The sequence below is a fragment of the Rhinopithecus roxellana genome, chromosome 10 (genome assembly GCF_007565055.1).
Source record: "Rhinopithecus roxellana isolate Shanxi Qingling chromosome 10, ASM756505v1, whole genome shotgun sequence".
NCBI classification, from domain to species: Eukaryota; Metazoa; Chordata; class Mammalia; order Primates; family Cercopithecidae; genus Rhinopithecus; species Rhinopithecus roxellana.
Window position 1 is genome coordinate 89,420,970 of NC_044558.1, and position 16,691 is coordinate 89,437,660.

At 43.7% G+C, this 16,691-nt stretch overlaps 1 long non-coding RNA gene across 1 annotated transcript in view; it reads left to right on the plus strand.

Moving 5' to 3' along the window:
- Positions 1 to 3,025: 3,025 nt before the first annotated feature.
- The window catches only part of LOC115899932, a 30,085-nt gene continuing 16,419 nt past the window's right edge, over positions 3,026 to 16,691 (plus strand). The window contains exon 1 of the long non-coding RNA XR_004059553.1: positions 3,026 to 3,610. This is a non-coding gene — a long non-coding RNA (uncharacterized LOC115899932). The remainder of the gene's footprint in view (positions 3,611 to 16,691) is intronic.

The following is a 16,691-nucleotide window of genomic DNA, read 5'->3' on the forward strand; positions in this document are numbered from 1 at the left end:
AGATAGTGAAACCCCGTCTCTACTAAAACTACAAAAAATTAGCCAGGCATGGCGGCAGGTGCCTGTAATCCCAGCTACTTGGGAGGCTGAGGCAGATAATTGCTGAACGCCGGAGGCAGAGGTTGCAGTGAGCCAAGTTCATGCCACTGCACTCCAGCCTGGGTGACACAGTGAGACTCCATCTCAAAAAAAAAAAAAAGAAAAAAAAAAAAGAGCAAGCTATAAAGCATTATGAACAATACACCATTTCTGTAAGGTTAGTTTTGAAAATGTTTGGGCAACAGGGTAGAGTGGAGGAATAATATAGTGATTAAGGCCAAGGCTTTGTGCTCAGACAGATAAGAGTTGAATTCTTAGCCCTGCTACTTACCAGCTTGAATACTGTGAGCCTCAGCTTCCCCATCTGTGAAATGGGACTAGGACAGGGACTATCTAACTATCTAACACCTAGGGCATGACGCTTATTAAACAGATGTTCCTAACTAGAATGGTGGGCAATGAACAGTGTGTGTGTGTGTGTGTGTGTGTATGTTAGCTCACTGTGGATGCTTTCTTGATACATTCAATTCTTTCTGAATTAGGCAGGTATTGCTATTGTAATTAGGAACAAAGTCATTAACATAAAAAAAAGGCATAATAGTTTAGAGAGGAACCCCAAGAATATTATTCAACATCAGAAATGTCATCAAGACAGAAGGAATGTCAACTGTGTGCTAATTTGCCACGCAAATTTTGCTCTCAGAGTCGTCTGTTTCAAATCATGTTGTGGCATTTCTGTTCCTCTTTTTCTTAAGGACTTGTTCCAAGAATTTTAAAAAAATTTTTTATTTAATAAAAGAAAAAAGGAAAACCCCCAAACTTCAAGCCATGTGGGTGAGTACAATTTGCAGAAAATATTTCCAAAATGTTGTAGCCAATATAGGCCATGTTTTAAACCTCAGATATCTAAGCAAATATCTAAGTTTTGCTTATAAACCATATGAAGTCCTTCAGACTGGTAACACCTGGCTTGTTGGAAATTATTTAGAGGGAAGGTTCCAGGGACATTCATTAGTTTTGCCTGCCCGGTCTCCAATCCCCCTCACCTCCCATCCCCATCATCTGGCATCTGAACCTGGATATTTATCTGGGAAACTACCTCCTTCCATCTAGAACCATGTGATTCAGTGGGGCCCACTCATGTCTTGGTTTGACTCAGTTCTGACCAGTAAGACTATTACATTGTTCTGGCCACCAGGATTGGCTCAAGGGTGGGCATATAATCCAAGCTAAGGCAATCAGAGTCAAGGAATCTTAGCCCCGGGATTTTTGCTAGAATTATTGACAAGTAGATGCTCTCTTTCCACTGGGGTGCTAGGTGATGGCATATGAGGCTGAAAATGCTAGAAACAGTTTTAACACCATTTAGAGAAAGCCTGCTTAAGAATGGAAGAAAACACAAAGGAAGAAAAGCCTAGAAATGGACACAGTCAGATTCCTGCTGATAGCCTTTAAGCACAGAGATTCAGCCATGCCTAATGCTCGCAAACACTCCTCTCTGTGTAAGCCAATTTGAATTGGTTTTCTGTTGCTTACAACTGAAAACGCCCTGACTACTACAGATCAGTCTGAAGTGACAAAAACATTAATTCCATTACATGTTCCAAGAGCCAACAGTGTGTATAGTATTTCAGGTGCTAATGACTCATTCAGTGTCTCTTAAGTGGAGCTCCTCCAGAACTGGCTTCAGAGGACACCTAAGAGCCCTTTGTAATTAGCTCATTAAGGGAACTCTGGCAAAGTGGTTGTCAACTTGCTTGAAAACAGTCGTCTTGGCTGGGCACGGTGGCTCACGCATGTAATCCCAGCACTTTGGGAGGCCAAGGCGGGTGGATCACCTGAGGCCAGGAGTTCAAGTCTAGCCTGGCCAACATGGTGAAACTCATCTCTACAATAAATACAAAAAAAAAAAAAAAAAATTAGCTGAGCATGGTGGCACATGCCTGTAGTCCTAGCACTTTGGGAGGCCGAGGCAGGTGGATCACCTGAGGCCAGGAGTTCAAGACCAGCCTGGCCAACATGGTGAAACCCCATCTCTACAATAAATACAAAAACAAACTAGCTGGGCATGGTGGCACATGCCTGTAGTCCCAGCTACTCGGGAGGCTGAGGCAGGAGAATTGCTTGAACCCTGGGGGTGGAGGTTGCAGCAATCCAAGATCACGCCATTGCACTCCCGCCTGGGTGACAGAGTGAGACTCTGTCTCAAAAACAAAAAACAAACAAACAAACAAAACCAATCGTCTTGAGTAGGCTAAGCCCTTCCCCTGCTACCTCGAATACATGATATGGCTTTGCAAAACGTTTTTCAGTGTTAGGTCAAATATCGGCCTACATTCAACCTCTGGCCCAATTAATACAATTCTCACTAAAATTTGTAATGCTCACCTTTATTTGTAATCCTTTTACCTGAACAGAAACAGTAACAAAAACAAAACATTGCAAAGAGGTTGTATTTTAGAGAGAGTGAGAGAGACCAGCCACTGTTATGCTTCATAATGGGTTCTACGGATAATGGTGAAGCTCTTTATATTTCATTTTACTATCCTGTTTCCACTCCTTTCGCTGTGTTTGAGAAGCTATAGATTGCCTCTAAATGCTGAGTTCCTGGGCAGTTGTTATTTTTCCTTTGTCAAAATGTTTTAAAGGATAGTCAACAACCGAAGAAGTCAATTCAAGTTGAAACGAGCCTTTATTGAATTCCCAGTGATCACAGGACAGGGCCAGACCTGGGGAAGATGAAAAGACGAGGAACCCCAATTCAAGTTTCCTGGAGATCACTGTCTGGTTGGGGAGATAGGAATGTGATTTAGTGTGGTAGGCCTAGTCTATCTGCATTCAAATCATGGTTCTGTCACTCTAGCCAGGTCCTTGGGCAAGTTCCTGAATCTCTCTGTCCCTCAGTTGCTTCATCTGTGAAATGGGAAGGATCATGATAGTACCTACCTAATAGTCATGTTCTGATGACTAAAGAAGCTAGTATACAGGAACTTCTCAGAAGAAGGTCTAGCACTCAGAAAAGTGTCGAAGTTTTCTTTCTTTCGTATTTTAATTTGTGTCTGGTTTTGATGTTTCCCCAATACTTGTCAGGTATAGCTTGGGATCAAAAATCAGCATGGTGATTTTTGGCGATGGTCACTGTGATGGTTAATATTAATTCTCAACTTGATTGGAGTGAAGGATGCAAAGCATTATTCCTGGATGTGTCTGTTAACATCTGACTGGGAGAGGCAGACCCACCCTCAAACTGGGTGGGCGCCGTCTAATCAGCTGCCAGCACGGCTAGGATAAAAGCAGCCAGAAGAACATGAAAAGACTAGACTGGATGAGTCTTCCAGCCTCATCTTTCTCCTGTGCTGGATGCTTCCTGCCCTGGAACATCAGACTCCGAGTTCTTCTGCTTTTGGACTCTTGGACTTGCACCAGCGGTTTGCCAGGGGCTCTCAGGCCTTCGGCCACAGACTGAAGGCTGTACTGTCGGCTTCCCTACTTTTGAGGTTTTGGGACTCGGACTGACTTCCTGGCTCCTCAGCATGCAGACGGCCTATTGTGGGACTTCACCTGTGATCGTGTGAGTCAATACTCCTTGATAAACTCCCCTTTATATACACATCTATCCTATTAGTGTTGTCCCGCTAGAGAACCCTAATACAGTTACATATACCCCAAAATTCCCTCACAAGTCCCATGGGAAGCAGCTACACTGGCCATCCATAGATCATCTCTCAATACAGTAAGTCCTGCCCAGCCAGTTGATCCCACGCTATTATTTGGTTGGGAACCAGATGAAGCGTTTCCTAGTATTTAGAGGTCAAATTGTAGGAGAAATGTTAATCTTTCAATATTGTAAAAACATGTATAAATACTGGACACCTACTCAGGGCAGCAAAGGGCCACATGGGAAAAGAAGCTGGTGATTCCTGAGACTGGTGAAGGATCAGCCATCTGCAGCTGCCACCTTAACCTCACCCTGGACATGCTCCCATTCCACAGCCTGCAGAAGCAAACTGCCTGTCCTTATTATATTATTCTGACTTTCTCTTCACAAACATACATGACTGAGTCCATGTACATTAAAGGCTTATGGGATGCAATTTTCTGTGTTTAATTTTTTTTTTTTCTTTTTTTTTGGAGACAGAGTCTTACTCTGTCTCCCAGGCTGGAGTGCAGTGGTGCCATCTCGACTGACTGCAACCTCTGCCTCCCGGGTTCAAGCAATTCTTGTGCCTCGGCCTGGGATTATAGGCACGCACCGCACCAGGCTAATTTTTTGTATTTTAGTAGAGACAGGGTTCTACCATGTTGCCCAGACTGGTCTCAAATTCCTGAGCTCAGGCAATCCACCCCCTCGGCCTCCCAAAGTGCTAGGATTACAGGCGTGAGCCACCGAACCCAGCCCAATTCCCTATATTTAATTCTGCTTAATATTAAGACAGTTCGGAAATGGTAGAACCCCAGATATCTGGGGTTCCCAATCCACTTTTACCTGGTAAAATGTTAAAAAGTCTGACAGCTGGAGTTCCAAGCATGAGACTTGAGTCCAAAGCCTGGCACCACAGTTTACCAGGAGGTGACCCAGGGCTGGTCACTTCATCTCCTTCAGCGTTAGTCTCCTCCTATGAAAAAGAGGATCTTGAAAATATTCACTGCCGACAGTTGCTGAGAGATGAAGGTTAAGTGCACATAATTGTTAGATTTTAAGTGCATTCATAGCCAGGTGTGGTGTCTCACACCTGTAATCCCAGCACTTTGGGAGTCTGAGGTGGGAGGATCCTTGAGGTCAGGAGTTTGAGACCAGCCTGGGCAACATAGTGAGAACCCATCTCTACAAAAAATAAATTTAAAAAAACTAGAATCAGCCGGGCATGGTGGCTCACACCTGTTATCCCAGCACTTTGGGAGGCCTAGATGGGCGGATCACCTGAGTTTGGGAGTTCGAGACCAGCCTGACCAACATGGAGAAACCCCATCTCTACGAAAAATACAAAATTAGCCAGGCGTGGTGGTGTGCACCTGTAGTCCCAGCTACTAGGGAGGCTGAGGGAGGAGAATTGCTTGAACCCAGGAGGCAGAGGTTTCAGTGAGCCAAGATTGCGCCATTGCACTCCAGCCTGGGCAGCAGGCTTAAACCCCGTCTCAAAAAAAAAAAAAAAAAAAAAAAAACCCAAAAAACTAGAAAGTGCATTCATGTATCATTTACTATCTTGACAAATTTAGCATGGTACCAAGGTCTAAGTGAGTCTGAGAGACTAAGTCTAAGGGTTTAAGTCAGTCCCTGACCTCAAGAAGCACCCAGCTATGTGGAGAAGGTGTCATAGCAAATGTATAATGACACTATGACGTGGCAAGTGTGATCACCATTATCTCTGAGTACCTGCCAATACTCCAGTCTTTTTGTAGCTTCAAATAAAATGATCTGTTTTGTTTTGACAGTTAGTTAATACATGCTTGGACAGCTTCTGTTATATATTTTGGAAGAGAAACACAATTTGGGTTATATATACACTCTGAATATGTATATCCTTCCAAGCCATGATATTAGGAGGATTGACCAGTACAATTAGTCTTTTTTAAAAAATACTTATTTATTTTTAACGTTTATTTTAGGTTTAGCGGTACATGTGCAGAGTTGTTGTATAGGTTCATTGCATGTCATGGGGATTTGCTGTACAGATTATTTCATCACCCAGGTAATAAACATAGTACCCAATAGGTAGTTTTTCTATCCTTTCCCTCCTCCCATCCTTCACCCACAAGTAGGCCCTGGTGTCTGTTGGTCCCTTCTTTGTGTCCATGGGTGCTCAGTGTTTAGCTCCCACTTATAAGTGAGAGTATGTGGTATTTGGTTTTCTGTTCCTCCGTTAGCTCATTTCAGATCATGGCTTCCAGCTCCATCCATGTTGCTGTGAAGGACATGATCTCACTCTTTTTTATGGCTGAGTAGTATTCTATGATGTTTATGTACCACATTTCCTTTATTCAGTCTACCGTTGATGGGCATTTAGGTTGATTACATGACTTTGCAATTATGAATAGTGCTGCGATGAATATATATATGCATGCAATGAATATATACATGCATATGTCTTTATGATAGAACAGTTTATATTCCTTTGGGTATATACCCAGTAATGGGATTGCTGGGTTGAATGGTAATTCTGTTTTAATTTCTTTGAGAAATCGCCATACTGCTTTCCACAATGGCTGAACTAATTTACATTCCTACCAGAGGTGTATAAGTGTTCCCTTTTCTCTACTTGCCAGCATCTGTTATTTTTTGACTTATTAATAATAGCCATCCTGACTGGTGTGGATGCTCTCTCATTGTGGTTTGGATTTGCATTTCTCTAATGATTAGTGATGTTGAGAATTTTTCTATATGCTTTATTGGCCACATGCATGTCTTCTTTTGAAAAGTGTCTGTTCATGTCCTTTGCCCACTTTTTTAATGGAACTGTTTGTTGTTTTGTTTGTTAATTTAAGCTCCTTATAGATTCTGGATATTAGACATTTGTCAGATGCATAGTTTGTGAATATTTTCTCCCATTCTGTAGGTTGTCTGTTTACTCTGGTTGATAGTTTCTTTTGCTGTGCAGAAGCTCTTTAGTTTAATTAGGTCCCATTTGTCAATTTGTGTTTTTGTTACAATTTGCTTTTGACATCTTCATTATGAAATCTTTGCCAGGGTCCATGTGCAGAATGGTATTTCCTAGGTTACCTTCCAGGGTTTTTACAAGTTTTAGGCTTTATATTTAAGTCTTTAATCCATCTTGAGTTGATTTTTGTATGTGGGGTAAGGAAGGGGTCCAGCTGCAATCTCTTCCGCATATAGCTAGCCAAGTATTCCAGCACCATTTATTGAACAGGGATTCCTTTCCTTGTTGGTTTTTTTGGTCAACTTTTTCGAAGATCAGACAGTTGTAAATATGTGGTTTTATTACCGGGCTCTCTGTTCTGTCCCATTGGTCTTTATGTCTGCTTTTGGACTAGTACCATGCTGTTTTGGTTATTGTAGCCTTATAGGATAGTTCGAAGTCAGGTAATGTGATGCCTCCAGCTTTGTTCTTGTTGCTTAGGATTGCCTTGCAATTTGGGCTTTTTTTTTTTTTTTTCTTTTTGTTCCATATGAACTTTAGAATAGTTTTTCCTAATTTAGTGAAAAATGCCATTAGTTTGATAGGGATGGCCATGAATCTGTAGATTCCTCTGGGCAGTATGACCATTTTAACAATATTGATTATTGCTGAGCATGGAATATTTTTCCATTTGTTTGTATCATCTCTGATTTCTTCAAGCAGTGTTTTATAATTTTCATCATAGAGATCTTTCACCTTTCTGGTTAGTTGTATTCCTAGATATTTTATTCTTGTCATGGCTACTGTGAATGGGATTGTGTTCATGATTTGGTTCTCAACTTGGATGTTGTTAGTGTACAGAAATGCTACTGCTTTTTGAACACTGATTTTGTATCCTGAAACTTTGTTCAATCAGTCTTTTTTGGTTCAGGAAAATAATTCTGAATGACTGTTCATGATTAAATCAAACAGATTTGTTTTCCACTAGCAAATAGTAGTTCATCGTTATTGAGTGCACGCTGTGCATATTTTCTACTGAAAAGTAGTCCAGTTTGGCATCAAATGGGCTCTAGCATTTATTAGCCTCAGGGTCTCCTCTGAAAAATGGGCTGGAATAGCACCTACCTGATAGGGTCAATGTGAGGATTCAGTAGGGTGGCTTGGTACCACAGGAAACATTCAATAATGGCAATAATCACCATTGTCCTTGCAGAAGAAGCCTGGGCAGGAGAGAGGTTTCTTTTTTTGTGCTGAAAAGACCTTTGTGACTGTTCTGACCTCTTCAGGGAGACCAGTGGTGTCCAGTTTAAGAGGGGTTATGGCCGGGTGCAGTGGCTCATGCCTGTAATCCCAGCACTTTGGGAGACTGAGGCCAGTGGATCATTTGAAGTTAGGAGTTCAAGACCAGCCTGACAAACATGGCAAAAGCCTGTCTTTTCTAAAAACACAAAAATTATCCAGGCGTGGCAGCTTGTGCCTGTAATCCCAGCTACTTGGGAGGCTAAGGCACGAGAATTGCTTGAAACTGGGAAGTGGAGGTTGCAGTGAGCCAAGATCATGCCATTGCACCCCAGCCTGGGCAACAGAGTGAGACTCCATCTCAAACACACACACATACACACACACACACACACCTCCCCATAAAAGAGAGGTTAGATTCTCATGTCAGCATGTAAGGCAAAAATGAATCGGGTTAAATTACCCTTGAAAATTCTCTTCCCGGCCGGGCGCGGTGGCTCACTCTTGTAATCCCGGCACTTTGGGAGGCCGAGGGGGGCGGATCACGAGGTCAGGAGATCGAGACCACCCTGGCTAACACGGTGAAACCCCATCTCTACTAAAAATACAAAAAATTAGCCGGTTGTGGTGGCAGGGGCCTGTAGTCCCAGCTATACTCGGGAGGGTGAGGCAGGAGAATGGCATGAACCCGGGAGGCGGAGCTTGCAGTGAGCCGAGATCGTGCCACAGCACTCCAGCCTGGGTGACAGAGCAAGACTCCGCCTAAAAAAAAAAAAGTAAGGTATATATGATATATTTTTTTTTTTTTTTTTTTTTTGAGACGGAGTCTCGCTCTGTCACCCAGGCTGGAGTGCAGTGGCCAGTTCTCAGCTCACTGCAAGCTCCACCTCCCGGGTTTATGCCATTCTCTTGGCTCAACCTCCGAGTAGCTGGGACTACAGGCGCCCGCCACCTCGCCCGGCTAGTTTTTGTATTTTTTAGTAGAGACGGGGTTTCACCGTGTTAGCCAGGATGGTCTCGATCTCCTGACCTCGTGATCCGCCCGTCTCGGCCTCCCAAAGTGCTGGGATTACAGGCTTGAGCCACCGCGCCCGGCCTATGATATTGTTTAGAGAACATTCAGGTTAGAGAGCCACTAAGTCAGACCATAGAAGGGAGTGGAAGATATGTTTACCTACAGCTGCCTGGGCATTGCAACCGTTCTGTCTCTAAGGAAGCGAGTCTCAAGTAGGGGCAATGTTTGTCCCCTGGAGGACATTTGACAATGTCTCAAGACATTTTTGATCATCATTCCCAGAGGAAGGTATGCTGTTGGCATCTAGTAGGTAGAGGCCAGCGATGCTGCTCAACATCCTGCAGTGTATAAGACAGCCCCCAAGAGCAAAGAATATCCAACCTGAATGCCAGCAGTGCGAAGGTTGAAAAGCTCTGCTCTACTATCAAGTCACACTTAGGAGTGAGGGATGGGTAGAGTCTGCTAGGATGTTTCTGTTTGTCCTGGGGTTTAATTAGATGCCATATATAAGAGCCCTTAGCTCAGGGCCTGGCACACAGTAGGTGCTTAATAAACATTTGCTGGGTTTGAGGTTAAAGCTTACTTGATGGGGCCTACTCCATACACTCCGTTTTTTGAAATGTGGTGGGGAAGAACTCGCCACCTGCTTCCTGTCTTTCTAAGCAAAGCACTTTCTGTTTCACCCTGTTCACCAGTGTTGGTTCCCATGGTGGTATCTTATACGAGAGGCTCTGAAGCCAGAACAAAAATCGGTTATGATTCCACTGTACCACTAGGACCAAAACTTTCTTGGTTTTTGTTTGTTTGTTTTTTGTTTTCTTTTGCTTTTTAAGAGAAGGGTCTCACTCCAGTCCAGGTTGGAGTGCAGTGGCGCGACATCACGACTCACTGCAGCCTCAAACTCCTGGGCTCAAGAGATCCTCCTGTCTTAGCCTCCCAAGTAGCTAGGACTACAGGTACGTGCCACTACACCCCACTAATTTTTTAAAAAAATTTTCGTAGAGATAAGTCTTGCTGTGTTGCCCAGGCTGCTCTCTAACTCCTGGCTTCAAGTGATCCTCCCACCTTGGCTTCCCAAAGTGCTGAGATTACAGGTATGAGCCACCATGCCCAGTCCTAGTGCAGAAACTTTCTAATTTGGATTCAAAACTAACAACTGTTCAGCTCTATATGGACAACCTTCTCTTGCACCACATGATTTCTGCAAAGGGAACTGTCACAAACACAAACTCTACTTCCCCCTAACAGGCTGGATCTGAAATGGGAGTTCATGAGTCCAAGGCAAGGGAGTTGGAGGGTGGTTGGACTGCACAGCCTAGAAAACTCTCAAGGCCCACAAAAGCAAGAAATTTGCTTTTAAAGGAAAGAAATATTTCCATTTCACTTCAACCCCTAATGCATCACATAACTCTAACATCATTCCTGGTCCAACTGAAATATTTGAATCCAAATAGTCCTTAAGTCATTTGGATCCTATTCAAATGTGAATTCATCTCTTTAATCACTCTTCCTCTTATTTTTGAAATAAAGACTAATATTGAAAGTTAAGAGTCTATTTGTTAATTTTTTTCATTTAAGATTTAATATAGGTTTGATCACCACTGCTTTCTTCCCCATCATTACCTTCTCATCATTGTCTTGAAGTTTCTAAACTTGTCTTTTTCTATTTTTAAACTTTCCCTTTATTTAAGTATTGTGGACAGCAGGCTGACTGAATAATGATGAATATGATTAATATTCAGACTTAACAAGTCTTACGAAAAGACCTTTTTATTCCAAAGGAAGGGATGTGATGTTTTGTCAGCATATGGTGTCACAGTGACAGAGTCAAATGCTAGAGTAACCCAATGCAGGGATATAGCATGTCTTAGCCATACTTACGCTAAGAGGGAGTCACATATGTAACAGCCTATTTAGATAGGTCCAGAGAAGGAAAGGGATTTTCCCACCATGGCATCTTTCTGTTTCACATCTGTCTTGGGAGCTTTCGTGAATTGAAATGCTGACTTGGTGTATCTGTATGAAATGGAGTGAGACACATTATACTCAGAAGCACAGCACCTTCTCCTTGAAGCTCTCCTTCTACTAGAACAGCTATGATAGAAGAGAAGACTATACTAGGATCCAGGAATGACAAATACACAGCCCGTCCACCACTCTCCATGCCCCTGCTCACGGCAGACATTACCATTCCATCACAGCACCCTTCCCCTCCCCATATAGAGAACCCAGACTTAGAGTCACAATATTCTCCCAAAACCATTCAGGCAGTCACTGCCAAGTGATGTCAGGGTAAGCATGCAAAACAGAAATGTTTTTTAACCTCTATTAGGTAAAGAAGGATACACTTAGAAGAGCACGGAAAGATTGTCACCACCACATTCTTTTCCAGAAACCTTTTCAGTGCTCTAAATCTCACTCAACTGCCCTGAGTAACTGAGAGCTTGGCCTGCTCATTTGCCCAAAGGTTTGGAAGAGAAGAGGGAGAAGCTGGTTTTGCTTTCTACATGGCAATTTGGTTTGAAAATTTGCCTCAGAGTTACTGAGTGTGTGGAAACATAAATTGAGTGAATTCACTGTTTGTTTGTTTTGTTTGTTTGTTTGTTTGTTTGTTTGTTTGTTTTTTTGGAGACGAGGGATGGCTTTTGCTCTGTTGCCCAGGCTGGAGTGCAGTGGCACAATCTCAGCTCATTGTAACCTCCACCTCCCGGGTTCAAGTGATCTTCCCACCTCAGTCTCCCAAGTAGCTGGGACTACAGGCATGCACCACCACCCCCAGATAATTTTTGTATTTTTTTGTAGAGACAGGGTTTTGCTATGTTGCTCAGGCTGGTCTCAAATTCCTGAGCTCAAGTGATTCACCTACCTTGGCCTCCCAAAGTGCTAGGATTACAGGTGTGAGCCACCATGCTTGGCTTAACCTTATTTTTTAATACAGCCTGAATCCACAGTTTTAAGCAAAATGCAGATTTTATTTATGTGTAATTTTCCTCTTGAAATCATACAAGATACGCTCCCTAAATAAAACAAATAAAAAACCCTACGACTACTGTTTTTCCTACTTGAATTTCCAGTGTTATTACTATAGGGATTTTTTTTTTTTTTTCCAAATAAGTCCCTAGTACCACTTTATCCATGAGGCCTCAGTCTGAGGTGGAGCTTTAAAAACAATCTAGAACTAAAATCAATTCTACCACTTTATAATTTGCTCAGTAAGATGGGAAAAAAAAGTATATGATTTTCAAGTACTTTCTACATTCTTGACTAAAACCGGCAGTTTTTTTTTTTTTCTTTAAGCAAATGAAATTCTCTGGGTACTTACTGTAAGAGGATTTTAGTCATTGGAGACATTTAAAAAAAGATCTCAAGCGAGAATTTTTCTTCACATTTTTTTCAAAGGGATATTTACCCTGGAAAATGCTACATTTAGAAAAATTGTGCCTTAGATGACAACAAGCCCACTAAGTTTTGCTGATTTGAAGTTGGGGGGAGGAGAGTGGGGTGGAGGAGGTTGGAGGCTGTGTGAAGAGAATTCTATTTACCCATGAGCCAAGCATGATTTTGGAGTTCATTTTCATTCATTTATTTTCATTTATTCATTCATTCATTCATTCAATCAATCAACAAACACATATTGAGGGTCTGCCATACGCAGAGTGCTGTGCTAAGCAATAGAATTATAGCCATGAACAAAACACTGTCTTCAACTTCCCAACCCCTCTCAACCTGGTACTGTCAGAGAATGACACCCTAATGTCCTAAGATGGTAGTTCTCAACGGGGGACAACATTACCCCCAGGGGACTTGGACAATGTCAGGAAACATTTTTTGGTTGTCACATCTTGGGGATAGTGCTGCTGGCATTTAGTTGGTAGAGGCCAGGGATGCTGCTAAACATCCTGCAATGCCTAGGACAGCGCCCACAATAAATAATTCTCCAGCCCAAATGTCGGTGGTAAGGACCCTGCCCAGTCCAGGCGCAGAGACTCACACCTATAATCCCATCACTTTGGGTGGCTGAGGCAGGAAGATCGCTTGAGGCCAGGACTTGAAGACCAGCCTGGGCAACATAGCAAGACCCCATCTCTACCAAAAATTAAAAAATAAAAAATTAGCCATGCATGGTTAGGTTCACCGGTAGTCCCAGCTACTTGGGAGGTTGAGGTGGGAGGATTGCTTGCGCCCAGGAGTTGGAAGCCACAGGGAGCTATGATCACACCACCGCACTCCAGCTCCAGCCTGGGGTACAGAGTGAGACTTTGTCTGTAAAAGAATAAGAATTAAAACAAACAAACAAACAAACAAAACCACCTACCCTAAGGCATCTAAGGTATGTAATGAATTAACTTGTAGCTAATGGCTCTAGTTAAGCACCATCCTTAGGTGAACCGAGAGAGTAGTAGCTCAATTCATTTTCAGTCAGGCTTTATTTTGTCATGGAACTCTGATTGAGAAAGGTTGGTACTGTGGCTACTCAGAGCGTGGTCCATGCATCAGCATCCCCAGGGAACTTGTTAGAAATTCAGAGTTGGCCAGGCATGGTGGCTTACGCCTATAATCCCAGCACTTTGGGAGGTCGAGGTGGGTGGATCACTTGAGGTCAGGAGTTCAAGACCAGCTTGGCCAACATGATGAAACCCCATCTCTACTAAAAATACAAAAATTAGCCAGGCGTGGTGTTGGGCACCTATAGTCCCAGCTACTCGGGAGGCTGAGGCAAGAGAATCACCTGAGCCTGGGAAGCAGAGGTTGCAGTGAGCCAAGATTGCGCCACTGCACTCCAGCCTGGGCAACTGATCGAGACTCTATCTAAAAAAGAAAGAAGATGCTTTGTGTCTGGAGTTCAGCGAGTGAAGAGTGATCAGAGCTGAGAATGGTGAGGCCAGCAGGACATGAGGGACTTTATTCTAGGAGCAAGTGGGAACGGTTCTTCTGGGCTTGATCCTCAGCCCCTTATCCGGTGTGGCACAGGCAGGGATGCTATTTGTGACCATGGGACAGGGTGAGGCTGTTCTAAGCAGCTGCGAGAACTGGTCAGACCAGGGTCGGAATCCCACGAATGGTAATTGTCCCAGGTGACCCAAGTCTGCCGTGAGACAGAGCGAGAACAATGCCGATGGGGCCACATGGTTCCCCCACCCCTCTGACTTAAGGCTACAGAGTCATTATGTCAATATATTTTTGTACAGATTTTGTAGTTTATGACACATTCTGGCAACGTTTAGATGCAATTTCAATGAGCCAGAATGTAGTACTGTAAACCCAAAACTGGATATCCCTTAAAGCTGTTAGAATCTGGCAGGAGACCTGCTCCCAATTACAAGCACAGTTTCCAACTTCACTGTTCCCATCCTCAAAGCACTGAAAACAAAATCCATTTTTAATGAGGAACTACCAAACACTTTGCATTCTGTTAATGTCCCCTTTGGGCTTCCAAGCACCAGCATACCTTACACACAAGGATTGACCCCTGCTAACTGATTACCAGGGCAAGGGAACTTCTGCAGGTTTCCCTCGCCGGCACAAGTATGACGACTGAATGAATGGGCATTAAGTCATTCTGTTGTCATCTTCTTCCATGTCTATCAGCACATGGACGGCCTATGGGGCCGGGTGGGGATTCAGGTTCAAAAGAAGTCATTTGCTCACACAGACGGTATACATTCAGCTGCCTGTCTCCCTAGCATACGACTCATCTTACAAACCATCCATTATCCACTCGGTAACTGGCAAATGTGAACTTGGCCAATGTCGAAGCAGAATGATGAGATTCAAGTTAGAAGAAGTGGGAGAAAGTGGGAAAGTACAAAGAGGAACCAGACGGTTTTCCAACCTGTAAGAACATGTTGTATTTACCAGGCCCGGTACAAAAGCCAAACTCTGTTCCCGTTGTTTGTCTTCTGCTCGGGGGCCTGGGTTATGTTTGGTGCAAATAGGACAGTGCACCCCCTCACTTCCATCTGATGATTGGCGTATTGTTTAGAGACGATGAGGGGTAATCTTGTGCTCTGGAGGAAGTTGGCAAGAAAGTTTAATTCTATTAAAAGAAACGCGCGGTCAGGATTCGGTTTCCTATTCTGAGTCAAGGCAGAGAAGAGAGTCAGAAATTCCAACCCAGAGGGTCAGGACGGGCTCCAGGACCTCTTGAATCACATCTGAAACATGTTCCCCAAGCTCCTTTCTCCTCCCTGTTCTTACAACTGGCCAACTGGGATTACACAACTTGCACTAATTTTATCCCACATGTGGCTGTTTCTTATTAGGAGCCTGTACCTTTTTTTTTCCTATGCCATGTCATCTCTCTTGAATCAGGTGAGTAACTCCACTTCTTAACAGGGAGATTCTGTTCATTCTCTTGGCTGGAGTCAAGAAATGTGCACTTAACTTTTTCTTAAAGTGGGAACCTTTATGTTTTTAACCCCGTCATCTGCCTTTCTCTCGCTTAAGTCTTGCTTTTCCCATTTGAAGAGCTCTGCTCAACCAGCAACCAATGGAAAAGTGAACATTGGGTGTCAATCAACAGAATGTTTTTGGTCACCCAATACCCAACAACTGTTTCTAGAGGGTTTTGTTTTCTCCCCCACCAAACTGGTGCCTTTTTTTTTTTTAACTGAATTCACCAGATGTTTTGGCAGTGCATAAAACCTGGCTTTCCTGCCTTCCAACTGGATGAAATTGGATCCAAATCACAGCACGTTGCCTCCGCTTCACCAACCAAGTTCTTAATGGTTCTTGAGAATAATGCAAAGATTGAGATCAGTTTTTCTTTAGGCATTGGGACTATCAGATCCAGGTGTTAGCATTTTCCGGCCTTCAGGGCCTTGCAGTGTTTCTAGGGAAGCCCCAGATCCATGAGTATGAGTGGGTTTCCCTACTGTTACCTCGCTTCATCATTTCGATTTTTCTGGCTGTGTATCAGAAACTGCAAAATCGCACCCCAAAACCCCTCTGTGGAGGGTGAAATGCAACAGTGGCACACGCATGATTCAATCACATCTGGAGGATAACTGTTAGGCAGTTCCAATTTCGTCTTTGCAACTCCAGGCCTCCCCGAGCCAGAGGGAGAAGCAGGACTCCTTCATCGGCCTCCAGTCCCTCTCCCCCATGCCCTGTTTGGCTTAGCACAAGCCCGAGCGTGCCATGCCACCTCGCCAGACCTTGCCAAAATCCGTGAATGGCACAGAACGCACATTAAACAGATGGAATGCAACATACATGTAAAGAAATAAGAGCTTTGCCAGGAAAGTTGGCAGCAGCTCCAGAATGCTTTAAACAGTGTGGGGAGGGGGTGGGTAGGGAGAGGGAGCCCAGAGTCGGAGAGGCTGCCTCCTTCTCCGAAGCTGTTTCTTTTACAGCCATGACCTGTTCTGCCAGTCAAGATAAATACCGTGTTAAATGCCCCCTTTTACTGGCTCCTGGTACCTTGGCAATGCAGTTTGAAATATGATCTGCTCTCATTGGAAAAATGTCCTTTTAAGTGAGTGGAAAGGAGGTACTCCTAACCAGTAAGTAGGAAGGTTGTGGATGGCGGAGCGTTCTGAACACAGACACGCTTGGGAAGTAGATGGAATCGCCATGGAGTCAGTACTGCTCGTTTATAAGCCACTGCCTTTAGAAAGTTCGTCGCAGACACAGAGTCACGACTGGGGAGCGTGGAGCTCGATGTCCAGGCTTTTCTGGCACTTTTGGCTTCAGCAGGAACAATGAAACGGCAGCCCAGGATGGCTGGCTATTTCACAAGGCACCTCGGGACAGCCCTGCCTTCCCTATACAAGAAGAAAAAGAACAGGGCTAACCAGGTGCGGCCACAGTTCAACCCACTC